The sequence below is a fragment of the Macaca thibetana genome, chromosome 18, assembly GCF_024542745.1.
Source record: "Macaca thibetana thibetana isolate TM-01 chromosome 18, ASM2454274v1, whole genome shotgun sequence".
Classification (NCBI taxonomy): domain Eukaryota; kingdom Metazoa; phylum Chordata; class Mammalia; order Primates; family Cercopithecidae; genus Macaca; species Macaca thibetana.
In genome coordinates this window covers 2,642,244-2,651,847 of record NC_065595.1, presented here as the reverse complement: position 1 = coordinate 2,651,847, position 9,604 = coordinate 2,642,244, and the positions used below count along the sequence as shown (strand labels likewise).

Below are 9,604 nucleotides of genomic sequence, written 5' to 3'. Positions count from 1 at the left end.
GCTGGGACTACAGGCGCCGCCACCTCGCCCGGCTAATTTTTTGTATTTTTTTTAGTAGAGACGGCTAATAATTTTCAGACTATTTTATATGTTTATTGTCATTTGCATGTTTGTTTGATGAAATGTCTACATCCTTGGAAAACTCACTTATTTGTTAAAAAAATAAGTGTCAGCCGGGCGCGATGGCTCACACCTGTAATCTCAGCACTTTGGGAGGCCGAGGAGGGTAGATCACTTGAGGTCAGGAGTTTGAGACCAGCCTAGCCAACATGGTGAAACCCTGTCTCTAGAAAAATACAAAAATTAGCTGGGTGTGGTGATGGACGCCTGTAATCCCAGCTATTCGGGAGACTGAGACAGGAGAATCGCTTGAACCCGGGAAGTGGAGGTTGCAGTGCACAGTGAATGCACCACTGCACTCCAGCCTGGGTGAGAGAGCGAGACTCTGTCTCAAAAAAAAAAAATAAATGTTATGGGATTTTCAATACAGACAATCATGCCATCTGTGAATATAGACAGTTTTCTAAGATTTTTGCTCCTTTTATTCCTTTGCCTTGCCTTATGGCACTTGTTCGGACATCTAGTACAATGCGAATACAAATGTTATGTGTGAATGTCTTTCTCCTGCTCTTCATTTTAGACCATCCATTAAGTATGAGATTAGAATTTTTTGTAGATGCCTTTTGTTAGGTTAAGGAAGTTACTTTGATTCCTCCTAGTTTGCTTAAGTTTTAAAAAGTGTTATGAATGAATAATAAATTTTACCAAATACTTTTTCTCATGTGTTGAGATGATTATGTAGCCTTATCTACTGTAATCTTTTTAAATGGCGAGTTACGCTTACTGATGTTCAAATGTTGAAGCAGATACGCATTTTCGGAAGAAATCTCACTTGGTGTGATGTACTCACCTTCTTAAACATTGTTGTGTTTAATATTTGGTTGAGCATGTTTATATTCATGAGGGCTATTAGTTATAGGTTTCTTTTTATATAATTTTTTCCTGATTTGGGATTAGGGCGCTTCTGGCCTCATAAGAGAATTCAAGAGTATTTTTTTTTTTTTAAGAGCCTGTGTAAAATTGGTATTATTTCTTTCTGAAATATTTGGTAGAATTTGCCAGTGAAACTATCTGGCCTTGAGTTTTCCTTGTCTAAAGGTTTTGCATTATAAATTCAATTTCTTTAACAGGTCTAGGATTATTTAGATTATCTACTTTTTCAGTGAGTTTTGGCATGGTGTGTCTTACTTTTCAGAAAACTTTTATTTTAGATTCAGGGGTACACAAGCGGGTTTGTTATATAGGTAAACTTGTGTCACGGGGGTTTTTGTTCACTTTTATGACTGCATAGTATTCCATAGTGTATAGATACCATATTTTCTTCATCCATTCTACTACTGATGGGCATTTACATTAAATCCATGTCTTTGCTATTACTGCAGTGAACATACATGTGCTTGTATTTTTATGACAGAACAATTCGTATTCCTTTGGGTACATTCCCAGTAATGGGATTGCTGGATTGAAGAGTAGTTCTGTTTTTAGCTATTTGAGGAATTCCTACAGTGCTTGCCATAATGGTTGAACTAATTTGCAATTAATTTATAACTAATTTACAATGAATTTACTAACTGTAAATTAGTTCAACCCACCAATAGTGTATAAATGTTCTCTTTTTGCTGCAACATTGCCAGCGTTTGTTATTTTTTGACTGTTTAGTAATAGCCGTTCTTAATCGTGTGAGATGGTGTCTCATTGTGGTTTTGATTTGCATTCCTCTAACAATCAGTGATGTTGAACTTCTTTTCATGTGCTCGTTGGCTGCTTTATGTCTTCTTTTGAAAAGTGTTTGTTCATGTCCTTTGCCCACTTTTTAATGGGTTGTTAGTTTTTTTCTTGTAAAGATGCTGAATATTAAAGCTTTGTCAGATACATAGTTTGTAAATATCTTCTCCCATTCTATAGGTTTTCTTTTCACTCTGTTGATGTTTTCTTATGCTGCAAAGAAGCTCTTAAGTTTAATTAGATCTCCCCTGTCAATTTGTGTTTTTATTGCAGTTTCTTTTGGCGTTCTTTATCATGAAATCTTTGCCAGTTCCTGTGTCCAGATTGGTATTGCTTAGGTTGTTTTCCAGGATTTTTATAGTTTTGTGTTTTACATTTGAGTATTTAATCCGTTCTTAGTTGATTTTTATATATGGTATGAGAAAGAGGTCAAGTTTCAATCTTCTGCATATGGCCATTGATCGTTTTTGTCAGTTTTGTTGAAGATCAGATGATTGTATGTATATAGCCTTATTTCTGGACCCTCTATTCTGTTCCATTGGTCTATGTGTCAGTTTTTGTACTAGTTCCATGGTATTCTGGTTATTGTGGCCCTGTAGTGTAATTTGAAGTTGGGTATCATGACACCTCCTGCCTTGTGCTTTTTGCTTGGATTACCCTGGCTATTTGGGCTCTTTTTTTGGTTCCATATGAATTTTAAAATAGTTTTTATCTAATAAATTAGCTGGACATGGTGGTACATTCCTGTAATCTCAGCTACTCGGGAGGCTGAGGTAGGAGAATCACTTGAACCTGGGAGGTGAAGGTAACAGTGAGCCGAGGTCACGCCACTGTACCCCCAGCAACAAGAGTGAAACTCTATCTCAAAAAAAAAATATATGTGTGTGTGTGTGTATATACATATATGTGTGTGTGTGTATATATACATATATATATAGTACATCTAGTACAATGTCAAATGCAAGTGTTATGTGTGAATGTCTTTCTCCTGTTCTTCATTTTAGACCATCCATTAAATATGAGATTAGAATTTTTTGTAGATGCCTTTTGTTAGGTTAAGGAAGTTACCTTTATTCCTCCTAGTTTGCTTAAGTTTTAAAAAGTATTATGAATAAATAATAAATTTTACCAAATACTTTTTTCATGTGTTGAGATGATTATGTAGCCTTGTCTACTGTAACCTTTTTAAATGGTGAGTTACGCTTACTGTATATATGTATATATATGTAGCCTTGTCTACTGTAACCTCTTTAAATGGCGAGTTACGCTTACTATATGTATGTATATATATAGTTGTTTTCTAGTTCTGTGAGGAACATCATTAGTAGTTTGATTGGAATACCATTGAATCTGTAAATTGCTTTGGGCAGTATGGCCATTTTAATGATATTGATTCTTCCTATCCATGAGCATGGAATGTCTTTCCATTTGTTTGTGTCATCTTTGAGTTCTTTGAGCAATGTTTTGTAATTCTTATTGTAGAGACCTTTCACCTCCTTGGTTCACTGTATTCCTAGGAATTTTATTATTTTTGTGACTATGTGTCTTTTAATGTATTGTTCTAGTTTAAGTTGTGAAATTTATGCAATCCATAATTTCTTTTGCAATCCATTTTATGTCTGTAGTGTTTGTAGAGATATTCTTTATTCATTTTTGATATTGCTAATTGGCGTCTCCCTTCTTTTTTGGTAATTTTAGCTAGAGATTTATCATTTTTCTGATCTTAAATATTTTTAATGCTATATAATAGTTGTATATATTTTAGGGGTATATGTGATATTTCGATATACTCATATAATGTTTAATAATAAAATCAAGGTGATTGGGATAACCATCACCTTAAACATTTATCTTTTTATCATGCTGGGAACATTTGATTGATTCTCTACCAGCTATCTTGAAATATAAAATGGATTATTGTTTACTATAGTCACTCTACTAATTTATTGAACACAAAAGCTTATTTCTTTTAACTATTTTCTTGTACCCATCAATCAACCTCTCTTTGTCTCCCTCCACCACCCTTCCCAGCCTCTGGTAACCACCGTTCTATTCTTTATGTTCCTGAGTTTCACTTTCTTAGCTTCCACATATGAGACAGAAAGTGCAATATTTGTCTTTCTGTGCTTGGCTTATTTCACCTAACATAATGGCCTCCAGCTCCATCTGTGTAGCTGCAGATAACAAGATTTCATTCTTTTTATGGCAGAATAGTATTCTATTTTGTATATCTGTCACATTTTCTGTATCCATTTATCCATGGATGGGCACTTAGGCTGACTCCACATCTTGGCTATTGTGCATAGTGCTTTAACAAACACGGGAGGGCAGATATCTCTTCAATATGTGGATTTTCTTTCTTTTGGATATATTCCAAGTAATGGAACTGCTGGATCATATAGTAGTTTTATTTTTAGGATTTTGAAGAATCTCCACACTGTTTTCCCTAATGGCTGTGCTAATTTACATTCCCAGCAATAGTATACGAGGGTTTCCCTTTCTCCAAATCCTCATCAGCATCCATTACTCCTTGTCTTTGTAACAAAAACCATTTTAACTGAGTTGAGATAATATCTGCCATTGCTCAGCTCCTTCTCGAACATCAATAATTCTTAGATTTGGTCTTTTCATTTTTTTTTTGTGTCTTGTAGGTGTTCTTCATTCCTTTATATTTTTTTCTCTTTTATCCTCTCGGACTGTGTATTTTTCAATAGCCTGTCTTTGAACTAACTGATACTTTCCTCTGCTTGATCTGTTCTAACGTTGAGAGCCTGTAATGAAATTTTCAGTTTAACAAATACATTTCTCAGTTTTGGAATTTGTGCTTGATTTTTAAAAATTATTTCAATCTCTGCTGAAGTGAGGTAGCTTTTGATGCCTCCAACTTTGTTCTTTTTGCTTAGGATTGTCTTGGCTATAAGGGCTCTTGTTGGGTTCCATATGAAATTTAAAGTAGTTTTTTCTAGTTCTGTGAAGAAAGTCAGTGGTAGCTTGATGGGGATGGCATTGAATCTATGAATTGCTTTGGGCAGTATGGCCATTTTCACGATATTGATTCTTCCTATCCATGAGCATGGAATGTTTTTCCATTTGTTTGTGTCTTCTCTTATTTCCTTGAGCAGCGGTTTGTAGTTCTCCTCAAAGAGGTCCTTCACATCCCTTATAAGTTGTATTCCTAGATATTTTATTCTTTTTGTAGCAGTTGTGAATGGGAGATCACTCATGATTTGGCTGTCAATTTTTGATGTATAGGAATGTTTGTGATTTTTGCACATTGATTTTTTTATCCTGAGACTTTGCTGAAGTTGCTGATCAGCTTAAAAAGATTTGGAGTTGAGATGATGGGGTTTTGTAAATATACAATCATGTCATCTGCAAACAGAGATAATTTGACTTCCTCTCTTTCTGTTCGAATATACTTTATTTTTTTCTCTTGCCTGATTGCCCTGGCCAGAACTTCCAATACTGTGTTGAACAGGAGTGGTGAGAGAGGGCATCCTTGTCTTGTGCCTGTTTTCAAAGGAAATGCTTCGAGCTTTTGCCCATGCAGCATGATACTGGCTGTGAGTTTGTCATAAATAGCTTTTGTTATTTTGAGATATGTTCCATCAATACCTAGTTTATTGAGAGTTTTTAGCATGAAGCAGTGTTGAATTTTATCAAAGGCCTTTTCTGCATCTATTGAGATAATCATGTGGTTTTTGTCATTGGTTCTGTTTATGTGATGGATTACGTTTATTGATTTGCATATGTTGAACCAGTCTTGCATCCCAGGGATGAAGCTGACTTGATCGTGGTGGATAAGCTTTTTTGATGTGCTGCTTGGATTCGGTTTGCCAGTATTTTGTTGAGGATTTTTGCATCGTTGTTCATCAGGGATATTGGCCTGAAATTTTCTCTTTTTGATACCAAAGCCTGTGCCAGGTTTTGGTATCAGATAATGCTGGCTCCATAAAATGAGTTAGGGAGGAGTCCCTCTTTTTCTATTGATTGGAAGAGTTTCAGAAGGAATGGTACCAGCTCCTCTTTGTACCTTGGGTAGAATTCAGCTGTGAATCGTCTGGTCCTGGATTTTTTTTGGTTGGTAAGCTATTAATTACTGCCTCAATTTCAGAACTTGTTATTGGTCTATTCAGGTATTCAACTTCTTCCTGGTTTAGTCTTGGAAGGGTGTATGTGTCCAGGGATTTATCAATTTCTTCTAGATTTTCTAGTTTATTTGCGTAGAGGTGTTTATAGTATTCTCTGATAGTAGTTGGCATTTCTGTGGGATCAGTGGTGATATCCCCTTTATCAGTTTTTATTGTGTCTATTTGATTCTTCTCTCTTTTCTTCTTTATTAGTCTGGCTGGTGGTCTATCTATTTTGTTAATCTTTTCAAAAAACCAACTCCTCGATTCATTGATTTTTTGAAGGGTTTTTTTGTGTCTCTATCTCCTTCAGTTCTGCTCTGATCTTAGTTATTTCTTGTCTTCTGCTAGCTTTTGCATTTGTTTGCTCTTGCTTCTCTAGTTCTTTTAATTGTGATGTTAGGGTGTCAATTTTAGATTTTTCCTCCTTTCTCCTGTGGGAACTTAGTACTATAAATTTCCTTGTAAACACTGCTTTAGCTGTGTCCCAGAGATTCTGGTACGTTGTGTCTTTGTTCTCACTGGTTTCAAAGAACTTATTTGTTTCTGTCTTAATTTCATTATTTACCCAGTAGTTATTCAGGAGCAGGTTGTTCAGTTTTCATGTAGTTGTGCAGTTTTTAGTGAGTTTCTTAATCCTGAGTTTTAATTTGATTGCACTGTGGTCTGAGAGAATGTTTGTTATGATTTCTGTTCTTTTGCATTTGCTGAGGAGTGTTTTACTTCCAATTATGTGGTCAATTGTAGAATAAGTGTGCTGTGGTGCTAAGAAGAATGTATATTCTGTTGATGTGGGGTGGAGAGTGCTGTAGATGTCTATTAGGTCTGCTTGGTCTAGAGCTGAGTTCAAGTCCTGAATATCCTTGTTAATTTTCTGTCTCATTGATCTGTCTAATATTGACAGTGGGGTGTTAAAGTCTCCCACTATTATTGTATGGGAGTCTAGGTCTCTCTGTAGGTCTCTAAGAACTTGCTTTATGAACATGGTATGTAGACCAATGGAACAGAACAGAGGCCTCAGAAATAATGCCACATATCTGCAACCATCTGATCTTTGACAAACCTGACAAAAACAAGCAATGGGAAAAGGATTTCCTATTTAATAAATGGTGTTGGGAAAACTGGCTAGCCATATGTGCAAAACTGAAACTGGCCCTCTTCCTTATACCTTATACAAAAATTAACCCAAGATGGATTAAAGACTTAAATGTAAGTCCTAAAACCATAAAAACCCTAGAAGAAAACCTAGACAGTGCCATTCAGGTCATAGGCAGGCGCAAAGACTTCATGACTAAAATGCCAAAAGCAATGGCAACAAAAGCCAAAATTGACACATGGGATCTAATTAAACTAAAGAGCTTCTGCACAGCAAAATAAATGACCACCAGAGTGAACAGACAACCTACAGAATGGGAGAACATTTTTGCAATCTATTCATGTGACAAAGGGCTAATACCCAGAATCTACAAGGAACTTAAACAAATTTACAAGAAAAAACCAAGCCAATCAAAAAGTGGACAAAGGATATGAACAGACAATCCTCAAAAGAAGATATTTATGCAGCCAACAAACATGAAAGAAAGCTCCTCATCACTGGTCATTAGAGAAACGCAAATCAAAACCACAATGAGATGCCAACTCGTGCCAGTTAGAATGGCGATCATTAAAAAGTCAGGAAACAACAGATGCTGGAGAGGATGTGGAGAAATAGGAACGCTTTTGCACTGTTGGTGGGAGTGTAAATTAGTTCAACCATTGTGGAAGACAGCGTGGTAATTCCTCAAAGATCTAGAACCAGGAATACCATTTGACCCAGCAATCCCATTACTGAGTATATACCCAAAGGTTTATAAATCATTCTATAAAGACACAAGCACACATATGTTTACTGGAGTACTATTTGCAATAGCAAAGACTTGGAACCAACCCAAATGCCCATCAATGATAGACTGGATAAATAAAATGTGGCACATATACACCGTGAAATACCATGCAGCCATAAAAAAGAATGAGTTCGTGTCCTTTGCAGGGACATGGATGAAGCTGGAACCCATCATTCTCAGCAAATTAACACAGGAACAGAAAACCAAACATTGCATGTTCTCTCTCATAAGTGGGAGTTGAACAATGAGAACACATGGACACAGGGAGGGGAACATCACACACCGGGGCCTTTCGGTGGTTGGGGGGCTAGGAGGGGGATAGTATTAGGAGAAATATCTAATGTAGGTGACGGGTTGATGGTTGCAGCAAACCACAATGGCACCTGTGTACCTATGCAACAAACCCGCATGTTCTGCACATCTATCGCAGAACTTAAAGTATAAAAAAAAGTGAAAAAAATTTAAATCTCTTTGTTATATTTATCTAATACATTTCTGAGTTTTCCATGTTATTTTAAAGATCACTGAGTTTTCTTAAAACTGCTATTTTGAATTATTGATCGGAGAGCTCATCTACTCCCCTCTAGTTAGGGTCAGTCACTGGCAACTTAATCTGTCTCGGGAGGTCCTGGTTTCCTGTTTGCTATTGTTTCCTGTGGATGTACATCTGGTTTTGCGGTGAAAAATTAGCTGTTTATTTGTTTTCTCTGCCTGGCTTGTTTTGATTTTTATTGGGTATGTTTGTTCAGAGATTTCTTTGCGATATACCTGTCTTTTTTTGCTAGGTCACTGCCTCTTCTTGGTCTCTTTAAAGAATCAGCTTTTGGTTTCATCAATTTTTTTCCATTGTTTTTCTGTTTCAAATTTTATTGATTTTGGTTCTTATCTTTATTATTTAGCCCTTCTGCTTACTGTGGGTCTATTTCTTTTTTCCTTTAAAAAAAAGAAAATCTACTTAAACTTTGAGAAATGTATTTACTTTCCCACATCAACAATTATGGATTATCATGTCATAATTATAAACGGCTTAGTCTTATACTTCCTCAGGAAAATATTGCACCATTCAGTGCTATGGATCCTACAGAGAATTTCAGTCCTTGGTCATAGTGTTAATAGCTCTTAGCTTCACAGCCCCATGAGCCTCATTGAAATGTCCTTTATTTTTTCTAGTTTCTTAAAGTGGAAACTATATGATTGAGTTTAGACCTTTTAATTTTCTAATTAAATATTTAATGCTCAAGTTTCCCTGTGAGCACTATTTTAGCAAGGATTTTCATATGTTATATCACCATTTCATTCAGTTTAAAAAATGTTTTTCAAAAATTTCTGTCAATCTGTTGTTTGGCCCCTTGGTTATTTGAAAGTGTGCTTTTGATTTCCAGGTGCTTGGAGATTCAAAAATGTGTCATCTGGGTTTTTTTTAATACTTCTAATAGTTTTTCCACATCTGGGTTTTTTAAACTTTTAGTTCTACTAGTTTTTCCTTCATGTATTTTGGAGCTCTGTTAGGTGTATGCTCATTTAAGGCTCTTATGTTTTCTTGATTACTTTATCCTTTTTCTGTATAAAATAACTTATTTACATAATTTATATATATACATATATATATAACACAACTTCTTTAGAACAAGAAAATTTATAAATGACATGATTTTTTTTGTCAAAGACTTCGTCAAGCAAGAGAGTACACACGGGCACTTTTGTTTCAAATAACATGATGGTAAACAATGGATATTAATATTTTTGTCATGCCTCAACCATTTACCGACAATTAGGCGTCAAACCCTCAGGTTGATCACTTGCTAA

The 9,604-nt window shown here is 35.6% G+C and overlaps 1 pseudogene; it reads right to left on the bottom strand.

Moving 5' to 3' along the window:
• Positions 1 to 8,829: 8,829 nt before the first annotated feature.
• Positions 8,830 to 8,955, bottom strand: LOC126941589 (uncharacterized; annotated as a pseudogene).
• Between the last annotated feature and the right edge of the window lie 649 nt (positions 8,956 to 9,604).